The sequence below is a fragment of the Leptodactylus fuscus genome, chromosome 3 (genome assembly GCF_031893055.1).
Source record: "Leptodactylus fuscus isolate aLepFus1 chromosome 3, aLepFus1.hap2, whole genome shotgun sequence".
NCBI lineage: Eukaryota > Metazoa > Chordata > Amphibia > Anura > Leptodactylidae > Leptodactylus > Leptodactylus fuscus.
This window is the reverse complement of record NC_134267.1, coordinates 138264140-138280409: the sequence shown is the minus strand read 5'-3', so window position 1 is coordinate 138280409 and position 16270 is coordinate 138264140. Positions and strand designations below refer to the sequence as shown.

Below are 16270 nucleotides of genomic sequence, written 5' to 3'. Positions count from 1 at the left end.
CACTTCCATGGGAGTTCCAAGAACAGCAGTCAAGTATGCATGATGGGAGTTGTAGTTTTGCCACAGCTGGAGAGCCCAGGTTCCCTACCCCTGTCCTAGAGGAACCTACCTATTTAGAAGCCATTCCAAAGGATGAAAGAAAGATTTAAAATTTGCCGGCTAGATACATAGTTTCCGGTTGTCCTTCATTATATAACATGTGTAAAGGAAGCCTGGGTAATACTAAAAACTTACTTTATAGAGTTAAGTTACTTTACTGTAAGATTTGATTAAGTGTGATATAATATCTAGAACAGTCTTACTTCTCCAGCTATAATGTCTACATTTTAAGAAATCTCATCACAGAGGTGTATTGTTATAAGTTTTAAACAGAACTTCTTTCTTAAAGCAAAGGCTATTAGGAAGTACACGTATTACTTGTAATAATCAAAAAACTTGCTCCTGAGATTGAAAATCATATATAAGTTATCCTTTTTAAATTGCAGACACTTGAGTCTCCGCTTCCAAGCTAAAGACCTACTTTACACTTGTGTTTGCCTTTCTTTACTTATATGTTTTAAGATTTAAGATTCACATTTTATTTGATGTGTACTTTTACTTCTCTGTGAATATAACTTTCAATGTGAAATGACATATGTTCCAACGTAGAACTGTCATTTATCGAATACATTATTTATATTATTCTGAACTTTGTTTAACTGAGCTTATTACAGAATCCAGTCTATGGTGGTAAGCCGGTAGATGTCAACCCGAATTAGAAGACTTTAAAACACTTTGCTTTTTCAAGAAACATCTGTTCAACTAAATTACTAGGTAGCAAATGACCTAACTTTTATATAGAGAAAGCATCAGAAGACACAAAAACTTATTCTAGATAAAACTTTTACAAAGAATGAAACTTCTAGGTGGATAAGGTAAAATTTAATAATAACCCAATTATGGAGGATGACAGGAAAAAATTGGAGGGTACTACTTTTATTAACTCAACATGCGCTAATAAGATTTATCCATAGAACAAGCCTTTATTATTTTGTATTATACTTTATTATTACTTTAGTCAGCCATTCCCCATAGCACATGTAATTACCTGTAAGATGAAAGCTGATTGAGGGGCAAAGTTACCCAGGGGTCAGAACCAGGCCAGAATCCCCAGGTTCATAATCGAGAGTTCACTGAACCAGGTAAGATAATCTGAACTCCCTGGACAACTCCTTTAAGTGACGCCTACAGCCACTATACTGACATATTTTTCAAAAACGCAAAATATCTTGAAATAATTCTTACTAATTAAAACTGATATACTGTGCAGTTGGTAACTGGATGTCTTCAAAGTCTGAAAACAGTCATACTGTAAATTGAATTTTGGGAAAATACCGAATGAATTTTAGAATGTCTCAACATACAGGGTATCTGCTTCTATTTAACTAGCAGGGGCTTCTTAACAGTATCCTGGGTGAGGTCACTTTGTTCTTATGGCCTCAGTACTATAAGCAATTATCCTCTCCTTCATGAGACATGATAACTAGCAGCCTATCTAATGGTTTCCCATCATCACCTGCACAGCATTAGAATGTTAGGCAAATTCGATATAACATTTTAGTTGAATGTTATATTTTCCACATAATAACTGAGCCTCTATGTATTATTGCAAGCACAGACTCAAACAACTGAGGGCACCTGTGCAAGAACTGTTATGGGCCCTTTGTCTTGCAATGTCTCAGCCTAACACCCCTTTATACTTCATTAACAATGTAACCATTATCAGTTATCATTTAGCAAGATATATTTCCAAATGTATCTTTGCATGAACTGAATGAATAGGGTTACTATGCCCACCAAGTCTACATGGAAACATAGAGCTAGCATTGAGACTTTTGTAGAGAGTTACAACCACTATGCGCTGCCATAATGCTTTGAGGGGAGAATATCTTCATACATACAGCCTGATGGAGCCTACCTTGTTTTTTTCTGTTGGATTTAGAAATTAAAGACATGCACTTGAAGTCTGGGAATCAAATCTACAGATGTGGACAAAATTGTTGGCACCCCTCATTTGATGAAAGAAAAACTCACAATGGTCACAGAAATAACTTGAAGTTGACAAAAGTAATAATAAATAGAGATGAGCGAACACTAAAATGTTCGAGGTTCGAAATTCGATTCGAACAGCCGCTCACTGTTCGTGTGTTCGAACGGGTTTCGAACCCCATTATAGTCTATGGGGAACATATACTCGTTAAGGGGGAAACCCAAATCCGTGTCTGGAGGGTCACCAAGTCCACTATGACACCCCAGGAAATGATGCCAACACCTCTGGAATGACACTGGGACAGCAGGGGAAGCATGTCTGGGGGCATCTAACACACCAAAGACCCTCTATTACCCCAACATCACAGCCTAACAACTACACACTTTACACACTCAATACCACCTCTCAGACAGTAGGAAAACACCTTGAAACATGTGTATTTGGCACTTGCAGTGAGGAGAGCTTGTCACCAGCAGTGAATTTGGCCCTTGTAGTAAGTTGAGGTTGGCACCAACATTTGTTTTGAAAATCAGGGTGGATTGAGCCTCTAACCAGCAGAGTTTGGGCAAATTCATGGTGGAGGGAGCCTCTAAACACCCCAGTTTGGGAAAATTCATGGTGGAGGGAGCCTCTAAAAACCCCAGTTTGGACCAATTCATGGTGGAGGGAGCCTCTAAAAAACCCAGTTTGGACCAATTCATGGTGGAGGGAGCCTCTAAACAGCCCAGTTTGGGCAAATTCATGGTGGAGGGAGCCTCTAAAAACCCCAGTTTGGACCAATTCATGGTGGAGGGAGCCTCTAAACAGCCCAGTTTGGCCAAATTCATGGTGGAGGGAGTCTCTAAACAGCCCAGTTTGGGCAAATTCATGGTGGAGGGAGCCTCTAACCAGCCCAGTTTGGGCAAATTCATGGTGGAGGGAGCCTCTAACCAGCCCAGTTTGGACCAATTCATGATGGAGGGAGCCTCTAAACAGCCCAGTTTGGGCAAATTCATGGTGGAGGGAGCCTCTAAAAACCCCAGTTTGGACCAATTCATGGTGGAGGGAGCCTCTAAACAGCCCAGTTTGGACCAATTCATGGTGGATGGAGCCTCTAAACAGCCCAGTTTGGGCAAATACATGGTGGAGGGAGCCTCTAAAAACCCCAGTTTGGACCAATTCATGGTGGAGGGAGCCTCTAAAAACCCCAGTTTGGACCAATTCATGGTGGAGGGAGCTTCTAAACAGCCCAGTTTGGGCAAATTCATGGTGGAGGGAGCCTCTAAAAACCCCAGTTTGCACCAATTCATGGTGGAGGGAGCCTCTAAACATCCCAATTTGGGCAAATTCATGGTGGAGGGAGCCTCTAAAAACCCCAGTTTGGACCAATTCATGGTGGAGGGAGCCTCTAAAAACCCCAGTTTGGACCAATTCATGGTGGAGGGAGCCTCTAAACAGCCCAGTTTGGGCAAATTCATGGTGGAGGGAGCCTCTAACCAGCCCAGTTTGGACCAATTCATGGTGGAGGGAGCCTCTAAAAACCCCAGTTTGGACCAATTCATGGTGGAGGGAGCCTCTAAACAGCAAAGTTGTGGGAAATCAGGATGGAGGGACCCTCCAACCAGCAGAGTTGTGGAACATGTTGGAGTCCGGCAAGCTCCAGAGCTGCTACCAGGTTCCGGCCGTTATCACAAATGACCATGCCTGGGCCCAGGTGCAGCGGCTCCAACCATATTGCCGTCTCATCGAGGAGGGCATCCCTCACCTCGGAGGCAGTGTGCTGTCTGTCCCCCAAGCTGATCAGCTTCAGCACGGCCTGCTGACGTCTACCAACGCCAGTGCTGCAACGTTTCCAACTCGTAGCTGGGGTCAATCTAACAGCGGAGGAGGAGGCGGTGGTGGAGGAGGAGGCGGTGGCGGAGGAGGAGGTGGTGGAGGAGGAGGAGGAGGGGGGTGTTCTTCTCGTGTCCCTGCCAGGAATGTTAGGCGGGGAGACGAGGTACACCGGGCCAGTTTGGGAAGCAGTCCCAGCCTCAACTACATTCACCCAGTGTGCCGTCAGTGAAATGTAGCGTCCCTGTCCGCATGCACTTGTCCACGCGTCGGTGGTCAAGTGGACCTTTGTGCAAAGCGCGGAACTAAGGGCCCGCCTGATGTTGAGTGACACGTGCTGGTGCAAGGCGGGGACGGCACACCGGGAGAAGTAGTGACGGCTAGGGACGGCATAGCGAGGTGCCACAGTTGCCATCAGGTCCAGGAAGGTGGGAGTTTCAACAAGCCGGAACGCCAACATCTCCTGGGCCAGCAGTTTAGCGATGTTGGTGTTCAAGGCTTGCGCGTGTGGGTGGTTAGCGGTGTATTTCTGCTGCCGCTCCAATGTCTGAGAGATGGTGGATTGTTGTAAAGAAGCGCCTGATGGTGCCTTTGATGGTGCAGGAGAAGGAGATAAGACAGGAACAGGGGAGGATGAGGAAGAAGTCAACAAAGTGGCGGAGGCAGATGAAGTGGTGTCCTGGCTCGTCCTCTGGAGTGCATCGCCAGCACAGTCAGCAGTGGCAGTGGCAGTGGCAGAGGCAGAGGCAGAGGCGTGAACGGCAGGCGGCCTTTGTCCTGCCGTTGCTGCCTGCCACTGATTCCAGTGCTTGGATTCCAAATGACGGCGCATTGAAGTGGTGGACAGGTTGCTCTTCTCAGAGCCCCTAATCAATTTCGAGAGGCAAATTGTGCAAACAACACTTTATCTGTCCTCGGCGCATTCCTTGAAAAAACTCCACACTTTCGAGAAACATGCCCTCGAGGTGGGAGTTTTTCGGGGCTGGGTACGAACTGGAACATTTTGGGAGATTCCGGGTGTGGCCTGGCATCGCCTAAGCTGCTGACCTCTGCCTCTGCCTCTAGCTACCCTTTTTGGTGCTGCACCTGCCTCAACATCCACACTACTTTCCCCGCTTGACATCCCCCCTGTCCAGGTCGGGTCAGTGTCCTCATCATCCACCACTTCCTCTTCCAACTCCTGTCTCATCTCCTCCTCCCGCACAATGCGCAGGTCAACTGGATGCCCTGACGGCAACTGCGTCACATCGTCGTTGATTAGGGTGGTTTGCTGGTCATCCACCACCAAATCGAACGGAGATGGAGGAGACTCTAGTGTTTGAGCATCTGGACACAGATGCTCCTCTGTTAGGTTCGTGGAATCGCGACGTGGAGGGGCAGGTTGAGGGACAATGAAAGGAGCGGAGAACAGCTCTGGGGAGCAGGGACAGTTGGGGTTATTGTTCTGTAAAGTTTGGGAATTTTGGGAGGAAGGAGGACAAGACTGTTGGGTAATAGGAGGAGAGGAGGCAGAGTCTGACTGGCTGCTGGACAATGTGCTGTAAGCGTTATCCGACAGCCATTGCAAGACCTGTTCCTGGTTCTCGGGCCTACTAAGGTTTGTACCCTGCAGTTTAGTTAATGTGGCAAGCAACCCTGGCACTGTGGAGTGGCGCAATGCTTGCTGCCCCTGTGGCTTCACTGCTACCTTCCTCCCCAGAACCATTCCCCCGACCTCGCCCACGGCCTCGTCCACGTCCCTTTCCGGGAGCCTTGCGCATTTTGAATTCCCAGTCAGAAACTGGCACTATATAGCAGTAGCAAGAAATGAGGGTATTTGTAAACCCAATATATTCCTGGAATTCCCAGTCAGACAAAGGCACTATATAGCAGTAGCAAGAAATGAGGGTATTTGTAACCCCAATATATTCTTTGAATTCCCAGTCAGACAAAGGCACTATATAGCAGTAGCAAGAAATGAGGGTATTTGTAAACCCAATATATTCTTTGAATTCCCAGTCAGAAACTGGCACTATATGGCAGTAGCAAGAAATGAGGGTATTTGTAAACCCAATATATTATTGGAATTCCCAGTCAGACAATGGCACTATATAGCAGTAGCAAGAAATTAGGGTATTTGTAAACCCAATATATTCTTTGAATTCCCAGTCAGAAACTGGCACTATATGGCAGTAGCAAGAAATGAGGGTATTTGTAAACCCAATATATTATTGGAATTCCCAGTCAGACAAAGGCACTATATAGCAGTAGCAAGAAATGAGGGTATTTGTAAACCCAATATATTATTGGAATTCCCAGTCAGACAATGGTACTATATAGCAGTAGCAAGAAATGAGGGTATTTGTAACCCCAATATATTCTTTGAATTCCCAATCAGACAAAGGCACTATATAGCAGTAGCAAGAAATGAGGGTATTTGCAACCCCCATATATTCTTTGAATTCCCAGTCAGAAACTGGCAGTATATGGCAGTAGCAAGAAATGAGGGTATTTGTAAACCCAATATATTATTGGAATTCCCAGTCAGACAAAGGCACTATATAGCAGTAGCAAGAAATGAGGGTATTTGTAAACCCAATATATTATTGGAATTCCCAGTCAGACAATGGCACTATATGGCAGTAGCAAGAAATGAGGGTATTTGTAAACCCAATATATTCCTGGAATTCCCAGTCAGACAATGGCACTATATGGCAGTAGCAAGAAATGAGGGTATTTGTAACCCCAATATATTCTTTGAATTCCCAGTCAGACAATGTCACTATATGGCAGTAGCAAGAAATGAGGGTATTTGTAACCCCAATATATTCTTTGAATTCCCAGTCAGACAAAGGCACTATATAGCAGTAGCAAGAAATGAGGGTATTTGTAACCCCAATATATTCTTTGAATTCCCAGTGAGATAATGGCACTATATAGCAGTAGCAAGAAATGAGGGTATTTGTCTGACTGGGAATTCCAAGAATATATTGGGGTTACAAATACCCTCATTTCTTGCTACTGCTATATAGTGCCATTGTCTGACTGGGAATTCCAAGAATATATTGGGTTTACAATGGCACTATATGGCAGTAGCAAAAATAGTGGGTGTATATAGCCCCAATTCTATTGCTAGGGGACTTGCAGGGTATTTCTGGGGTGAAGGTGGGGGGGCACACCGTTGGAACGGGGATTTGGGGTGTATATATGGGGTATACGGGAATACACTGTCAGTGTATTCCATTCAGGATGCTGGGAAAGCTGGGTTGCGGCGATTGAGCCTGTCAGTGCCACGTTACACTGACAAGATTCTCCCTGGAATTTAGCTCTTATAAGAGCTGTTGGTTGTCTTCTCCTTCCTATCCTAGCCTGTCCCTGCCTATTCAGAATCTAAGCCCTAGCTAACTGGACGGAAACCTCCGTCCCCGGTGAATTGCAAGCTCAGAATGACGCGAACCTGGGCGGCGCTGTTCTTTTAAATTAGAGGTCACATGTTTTCGGCAGCCAATGGGTTTTGCCTACTTTTTTCAATGTCACCGGTGTCGTAGTTCCTGTCCCACCTACCCTGCGCTGGTATTAGAGCAAAAAAGGCGCCAGGGAAGGTGGGAGGGGAATCGAGTAATGGCGCACTTTACCACGCGGTGTTCGATTCGATTCGAACATGCCGAACAGCCTAATATCCGATCGAACATGAGTTCGATAGAACACTGTTCACTCATCTCTAATAATAAATAAAAATTCTATGAAAATGAACAAATGAAAGTCAGACATTGCTTTTCGCTTCAACAGAATTTTTGGATAACAATAAAACTTATGAAACAGGCCTGGACAGAAATGATGGTTCCCTTAACCTAATATTTTGTTGCACAACCTTTTGAGGCAATCACTGCAATCACACGATTCCTGTAACTGTCAATGAGATTTCTGCACCTCTCAACAGGTCTTTTGGCCCCCTCCTCATGAGTAAACTGCTCCAGTTGTCTCGGCTTTGAAGGGTGCCTTTTCCAGATGGCATGTTGCAGCTTCCAAACATGCTCAATAGGATTTAGGTCAGGGCTCATATAAAGTCACTTCAGAATAGTCCAATGTTTTCCTCTTCTCCATTTTTGGGTGTTTTTAGCTGTGTGTTTTGGGTCATTATCCTGTTGCAAAACCCATGACCTGCAACTGAGACTAAGCTTTCTGGGAAGCACATTTCTCTCTAGATTCCCTTGATAGACTTGAGATTTCATTGTACCCTGCACAGATTCAAGACACCCTGTGTCAGATGCAGCAAAGCAGCCCCAGAAAAAAAAGAGTCTCCTACATGTTTCACAGTAGGGACAGTGTTTTTTTCAAGATATGCTTTCATTCATTCCGTCTGTGAACATAGAGCTGATGTGCCTTGCCAAAAAGTTTGGTTTTTGTCTCATCTATCCATAGGACATTCTCCCAGAAGTTTTTTTGGCTTGTCAACATGTAGTTTGGCAAATTCCAGTCTGGCTTTTTGTGATATGTTTTCAACAATGGTGTCCTTCTTGGTCATCACCCATGAAGTCCACTTTGGCTCAAACATCAATGGATGGTATAATTTGATAATGATGTTCCTTGAGCGTGAAGTTTACCTTTAAAGGGGTTGTCCCATCACAAGGATCCTATCTATACTGCTTGTTAATGTGGATGTAAGACTTTTCCTAAATACACTGCTTCAGCAAAACTGCTTTGTTTGTCCACTATCTCACTTTATTCAATTCTTTGTGGCCACAGCCCAGACTTAGCTGCTCATGAGTCAAGTGATGTGTCTGCTGCTCTCAGGGGGGAGGGAGGAGGGGCTAAGTGCAGGGAGTGAGCCTGTGTTTCTAGCTATTCCTGTGTCTACACCACGTGACCTAGCTTCCTGCTATCCGATAGAGGTGAGGAGCTGCTTTCATTTCTTCTGTTCTCCCAGTTATCAGGCTAGCTAATTCAGTTGTGTTCATTATGGCAGAGACAGGCAGTCTCTGTATGTAACACAGAATGGAGTTGCTGCTGCCTGTACTTCATAGTCCCATATGGGTGGGCGGAGCTACACGTGAATTTGGGGGCGGAGCTAAACAGCAGGTTTCATGTGAAACTCCGCCCACCAAATGATGCAAGAAACCAGTAAGAAAGAAGATTTTACAGCAGTGAAGGCTGCTGAATATGTAAGGTGGGAATACCCCTTTAATCTCTTTAGAGGCTTTTCTGGGCTCTTTTGTTAACATTCATATTATCCTTCTCCTTTATTTGTCATCAATTTTCCTCCTGCGGCCATGTCCAGGGAGGATGGCTACAGTCCCATGGGTCTTAAATTTCTGAATAATATGTGCAACTGTATTCACAGAAACATCAAGCTGCTTGGAAATGGTCATATAACCTTTACCTTTAATATGCTTGTCTATAATTTTCTTTCTCAGTTCCTTAGACAACTCTTTCCTTCGCTTCCTCTGGTCTATGTTGAGTGTGGTACACACCATGTCACCAAACAGCACATGGAGTATCTGTAGCCCTACATACAGGCCCACTAACTGATTACAAGATTGTAGACACTTGTGATACTAATTAGTGGACACACCTTGTTTAAACATGTCCCTTTGGTCACATTATTTTCAGGGGAACCATCATTTCTGTCCAAAGTGATTTAATAAGGCAGTGGTATACATGATAGGTTTTGAGATGGGTGTTATACTTACCAGAGTATACCTTTGTTACACAGTATCTAGTAGATGTATCTTAATCTGTCTAATGTATCCCTTTGGGATGCACTAAGTCATTTAGCTGTAGGTTCAGCGAGTTATGTACAATCAGAGTTTGTTTATAGATTTCCCTATTATTTATAACCTGGCCAGTTATCTGGTTCCCACATATATGTTTCCCATTGTTTGTTATAGTGTGTTAATGTCCTGGGACTAAGGATGAAGTTGTGTATTGGTTAATCATTATCTCCCGGGATCCGGTCCTATATTTGCAGCTCCTGTCAGTAGTAACAGCGAAAAGAAACAAAAGCTGTTTTAAAAGGTCCGCGCGTATGCGCGTGACGTAAAGAAGGGGGCGTGTCAACCTCATTGGGGACGCATTGGACACGGATCATGTACAGAAGTGGAGAATATAACCAACACCCTATATCCTGAATGGATAGTTGGAGTACATATAGGATGATGTCAGAGAAGGGTTCGGCAGTTGTAATTTACAACTATAGTGCCGCCCATGTAGAATCGTATGTTCCTACACACGTGGGCAAACAAGTGGGTTGAGTTTGTATACTAAGCGTGATTGGCTTAGCATGGTGTGGGGGGAGTGGCTACAGGTTTAAATAGATCGGCATGAGCAGTACGCTTCACCGCTGCCGGTGAGCGGTCCTGCCGACGGTCAGCACATCTACCGCCAAGAATCTATCTATGCAGCTCTATGCTGCCGTGATTAACAACATTTGTAAATTGCCCCTGAAGAGTCTTGAATAAGACGAAACGCGTAGGGCTGTTTCAGAAGTTATATGTGTGGCTGGGGCAACTGGTCTGAAGCTCTGATATCCATTAGTGTAGGGTGGCGATTTCCTTCCCTGTTGGTGTGGCATTAGGCCAGTATCCTCAGGGGGGATCGGCACTCTCGCTGATATCGATATATGGGATTTCAGAGTAAATGTATTCAGAACCAGGATCCCTTGACATGCGCACATACTATATAGGGAGTGAGGGTATTAGTATATAGGGACATTTTGAATATCTTGGTCCCCTTCATACCTATATCCCTAGTGTACCAATGTACTAAGGTACACATGTATATTGGCTTTATGAACGTCAGGTTGGCCGATTAATATTAACGTTCTACCTTTTATATATACAGTTAGTTTTTTAACTAAATTTAATAAAGGTGAAGTTTTATATATTTTTGTTTTGTTTATACCCTATCTTAGGGATCTAGGTCCTTTCAGTGAATTTATGTTATGATATGGGTTTCTGACATCCGATTTTCAGTGATTTTTGTTCAATTTGTTTAGCTCCAAGAAGCAAATATTAATATTTCTTTTGAGGGAATGGCAGGCTTTGTGTTTTCTGCTGTTAACACTGATAACCTACTAAGCGAAGCGCAGTGTGTATTTTCGGAGGGTGAACTACCCATCTCTACCTTGGGAACTATCTCCCTAAAAGGAGCGTTCAAACAGCTAACAAAATCTTATAAGGACTATTATAGAAGTTGGTGGGAGGTGAAATCTCTTGAAAATTACATCAAACATAATATTGTCCCGCGGGGGCTGAGAATTACACTTGTACCTGCACCGAGACTAAGATCAAAGAGTCTGCAGGAGAAGTGGGAAAAAGAGGTTACACTTAGCTCACTGAAATTGATGCAGATTTTGTTGGAGGAGGAGAAGGGATTATTAAAGAAGTTAGAGTCTGAACTAAATACAGAAAGAGAGAAAGTGAAAACATTGGTAGAGCTGCCTGGCTTTGAGAGTAAAGATAAATATTTACAACAGGTGGTAGAAAAATTTGGTTCACAGATTAAAGAACGTAAACACTTTCAATTCCTAAGGGACCTCCAGGAATTTAGGGAAGGTAGGGCCTACGAGGTGGTCAGTAACAACTTGGGAAGATCTAGAGATAAAGATCCCTCCTCCTCGGAAGGAGAAACAACAGATTCAGAAACCTCTGGTAGTAGAGGGGGTGAGACAATAAGGAATCCCAGACCCACATCAAGAAGTCAGTCTCGTGGTAGGAGGGGACGTGGAAGGGGTGGAAATAAGGAGCATTTTTTAGATCAAAATCCCCCCATTTCGAAATATCTACTACGAGGCAGGAAAGACAATTAACAACGATGTGTCGCCCACACACTTATTTGGGTCAAGGGGGTGTGAATAGGAGGGTGACTCAAAATGGAGATACGAGAAATCCCAACCATAGTGGTATTGTCAATCTTTCTTCACATACCTTTACACAAGCCGAAGTGGCACTATTGGAGAAAGGCCTTTCATATGTCCCGACAGTGAAATATAACAGTTTCAATTGGGTTAAGGATGTTAACCTATTTGTTAGGAAGCTAAAATGGAGAAAGTTTCACACTAAATCTATGCATGAGAAATGTGAGGCCTTTGGTCTAGAACCCTCGGATTATGAAGGTTTACAGATACTTGAGGGTCTTCTGGAGGAATCTGAACGAGGAGAAGGGACAGGACCCTTTACTGCACTAAAACCAATTAGTAGAAAACAACCCCCTCCGGGCGATTTTACCCATATGGATTTGTTCCTTCAATTAGTTACAGAAGAGTTGAGGGAAATGGAAGGGAGAAAATTGCCCTATTTTTCGAATTTGGATAGTGGGGAGATTGAAGCTCTACTAAAATTGGAAAAAGATCATGATTTGATTTTGAAACCGGCCGACAAAGGCGGAAATGTGGTAGCCTTAGACAGAGAGAGATACATTGAGATGTGTTGGAGGATGTTGCAGAACACGGAGTGTTATGAGGTGATCACAAGGGATATGGTGGGCGAGTATTCCTCTGAATTAAGAAATATTCTAGATAGAGCCCTCCAGAGGGGACTCATTGATCGGAATGAGAGGGATTTTATGGCGCCTCGGCATCCAGTGCTGGCAACTTTCTACGCACTACCCAAAGTCCATAAAGGGCTGGAACCCCTGAGAGGGAGGCCGATAGTGTCTCAGATAGGGAGTTTGACACAAAATACAAGTATTTATTTGGATAACATCTTAAGGCCATTTGTGTTGGGACTAACATCATATACTAGGGACACTATGGACATCTTACAGAAATTGGAGGGGGTGGTGTTGGAGGAAGGTATGGCGTTTGCTAGCCTGGATGTCGAGGCGCTTTATTCCTCCATTCCACACACCAAGGGATATGAGGCCGTTCGGTATTTTTTGAAATCACGGAGGGTACAGATGCAGTCACATAATGAACTGGTCATGGAACTTTTGTCCTTTGTTTTAGAAAGGAATACATTCTCATTTGAGGGGCGTGTCTTCCACCAGCTGAGGGGGACGGCTATGGGGAGCCCTGTGGCCCCCACGTATGCAAACCTCCTCCTCGGCTGGTGGGAGGAGACAGTGGTATATGCTGAGGATGCCACATGGAGTGAATGTATTGATCTTTGGAGTCGATATATCGACGATGTTCTGATTCTGTGGAAGGGAACTAAAGATCAGTTTGATCAGTTCGTTAATCAGTTGAATGTGAACGAATTAGGACTTAGGTTCACGGCAGAGTTTCATACAGAGCATATGACCTTCTTGGATTTAAAACTTACCAGGTTGAGGGATGGGAGAATATCTACGACCGTCTACCGTAAGCCAACGGCAACGAATAGCTTACTAAATTGGGGGAGTTGTCACCCGGAACCTTTGAAAAGGGGAGTACCTACTGGGCAGTTTTTACGAGTTAGGCGTAATTGCTCCCTAGAGGAGGATTTTTCCAGGGAGTCTCGTGAACTGTCCTTTAGATTACAAGAACGGGGTTTTCCCCAACAAGTGATCAAGAAGGCATATAGAAGGGCGAAGGGGACAGAACGTACTACACTTCTGGTCCCTAGAACACGGACAAAAGAGGCGGATGTGGCAAGGGTCATTGGGACATATGACTGTCGCCATAAGGAAGTGCGATCAATACTCCAGAAGTATTGGAATATTTTGAGGGCAGATGACGTGATAGGGGGAATAATTGGTGATACACCCAATATCACGTTTAGGCGTGGACGAAATTTGAAGGATAGATTGGTCCATAGCCACTTACCTAGATCACCGCAACAGAAAACTTGGCTAAATGGAAAGAAACCAATGGGTACTTTTAGCTGCGGTAAATGTACAGCGTGCCCCTTCATCGATAAAAATAAGTCCTTCCACAATAGCACTCGGGATATATCGTTTTCCATTAGGGATTTTGCTACATGTACCACTATGGGTGTTATTTACTTGTTGAGTTGTTCTTGTCCCATGCTGTATGTGGGAAAAACAATTAGACAACTGAGGAGGAGAGTGAGGGACCATATCTGTGACATTCAAAATCAGAGGGACACGCCGGTGGCAAGGCATTTTGTAACCAAACATGCTGGAATTGTAGCCGGCCTTAAGGTTCAAGTCATAGAGGTGGTGAAACCCCCGGTGAGAGGGGGGGATTGGGACCGATTGATTTTACAGAAAGAAGCTCAATGGATATACAGACTGGATACTGTATCCCCGAAGGGGCTGAATGAGCAGCTGGATTTTACCTGCTTCATATAAAAAAGATAACACCAGTTCTAATTGCCATCTGTAAATTTAGTGTAAAACAACATTTTTGAGATGTCACCAATGGTCTTTTGCCCTCTATCTCTCTACCCCTCTTCCCAAAGTGATTTAATAAGGCAGTGGTATACATGATAGGTTTTGAGATGGGTGTTATACTTACCAGAGTATACCTTTGTTACACAGTATCTAGTAGATGTATCTTAATCTGTCTAATGTATCCCTTTGGGATGCACTAAGTCATTTAGCTGTAGGTTCAGCGAGTTATGTACAATCAGAGTTTGTTTATAGATTTCCCTATTATTTATAACCTGGCCAGTTATCTGGTTCCCACATATATGTTTCCCATTGTTTGTTATAGTGTGTTAATGTCCTGGGACTAAGGATGAAGTTGTGTATTGGTTAATCATTATCTCCCGGGATCCGGTCCTATATTTGCAGCTCCTGTCAGTAGTAACAGCGAAAAGAAACAAAAGCTGTTTTAAAAGGTCCGCGCGTATGCGCGTGACGTAAAGAAGGGGGCGTGTCAACCTCATTGGGGACGCATTGGACACGGATCATGTACAGAAGTGGAGAATATAACCAACACCCTATATCCTGAATGGATAGTTGGAGTACATATAGGATGATGTCAGAGAAGGGTTCGGCAGTTGTAATTTACAACTATAGTGCCGCCCATGTAGAATCGTATGTTCCTACACACGTGGGCAAACAAGTGGGTTGAGTTTGTATACTAAGCGTGATTGGCTTAGCATGGTGTGGGGGGAGTGGCTACAGGTTTAAATAGATCGGCATGAGCAGTACGCTTCACCGCTGCCGGTGAGCGGTCCTGCCGACGGTCAGCACATCTACCGCCAAGAATCTATCTATGCAGCTCTATGCTGCCGTGATTAACAACATTTGTAAATTGCCCCTGAAGAGTCTTGAATAAGACGAAACGCGTAGGGCTGTTTCAGAAGTTATATGTGTGGCTGGGGCAACTGGTCTGAAGCTCTGATATCCATTAGTGTAGGGTGGCGATTTCCTTCCCTGTTGGTGTGGCATTAGGCCAGTATCCTCAGGGGGGATCGGCACTCTCGCTGATATCGATATATGGGATTTCAGAGTAAATGTATTCAGAACCAGGATCCCTTGACATGCGCACATACTATATAGGGAGTGAGGGTATTAGTATATAGGGACATTTTGAATATCTTGGTCCCCTTCATACCTATATCCCTAGTGTACCAATGTACTAAGGTACACATGTATATTGGCTTTATGAACGTCAGGTTGGCCGATTAATATTAACGTTCTACCTTTTATATATACAGTTAGTTTTTTAACTAAATTTAATAAAGGTGAAGTTTTATATATTTTTGTTTTGTTTATACCCTATCTTAGGGATCTAGGTCCTTTCAGTGAATTTATCATTTCTGTCCAGGCCCGTTTCATTAGTTTTTTTTTTTTTTTTTAATTCTGTTGAAGCAAAAAGCAATGTCTGACTTTCATTTGTTCATTTTCATAGAATTTTTATTTATTATTACTTTTGTCAGAATCAAGTTATTTCTGTCACTGTTCAGAGTTTTTCTTTCATTAAATGAGGGGTACCAACAATTTTGTTCACGTATGTACTTCTCCCCTGATGCTTATACTTAACATGGAATAAAGAAGGACATGTTTCCAGAAGTAGTAGCGAATTATGTCTTTTTTTGCTTTATTTTCATGGAACTTTGATGTAATTCTACAAGTCAGGCAGATGCACCTCTGTGTTACATTGGTCCCTTCTCTCCACATATTTTTACATGTGCATATTAAATAGGCTGTGCTGCCTTAGTTGTCTTGTTGCTTTGAAATGATTGTGTTTACTTTGCTTGTATTAAGCTTGGATCAGGGAAACAGCCAGCAGTTATGGATCAAAATTACATTATTTAGGAGGTTCAATTTTAGTCTTTATATGACATTCAAGATCAAAATAAGGAACTACCAACCTTAATTAATATCATTTATGTTAAATACATTTTTGTCCTAGGTCAATTCATTTCCTTTTCTTTAAGGTCTAAATTACTATGTAACCACCTATTAAAACCTTCTGCCACTAGACTCTAAAGTATCTGTTTTATTCATTGTTGTCTATCTGAACGGTTGGTGATGAGAGGATATATATTGGAAACTAAATGAATTAATTACCACTGAGACCAATTTGCACATGTCACAAGACACCATCTGCTGCAACTA

At 43.4% G+C, this 16270-nt stretch overlaps 1 long non-coding RNA gene across 1 annotated transcript in view; it reads left to right on the top strand.

Annotated features, from left to right (window-relative positions):
- The window catches only part of LOC142196694 (uncharacterized), a 94806-nt gene extending 79163 nt beyond the window's left edge, over positions 1 to 15643 (top strand). Inside the window, exons 2-3 of the long non-coding RNA XR_012715275.1 lie at positions 8256 to 8328; positions 15618 to 15643. This is a non-coding gene — a long non-coding RNA (uncharacterized LOC142196694). The remainder of the gene's footprint in view (positions 1 to 8255; positions 8329 to 15617) is intronic.
- The last annotated feature ends 627 nt before the right edge of the window (positions 15644 to 16270 follow it).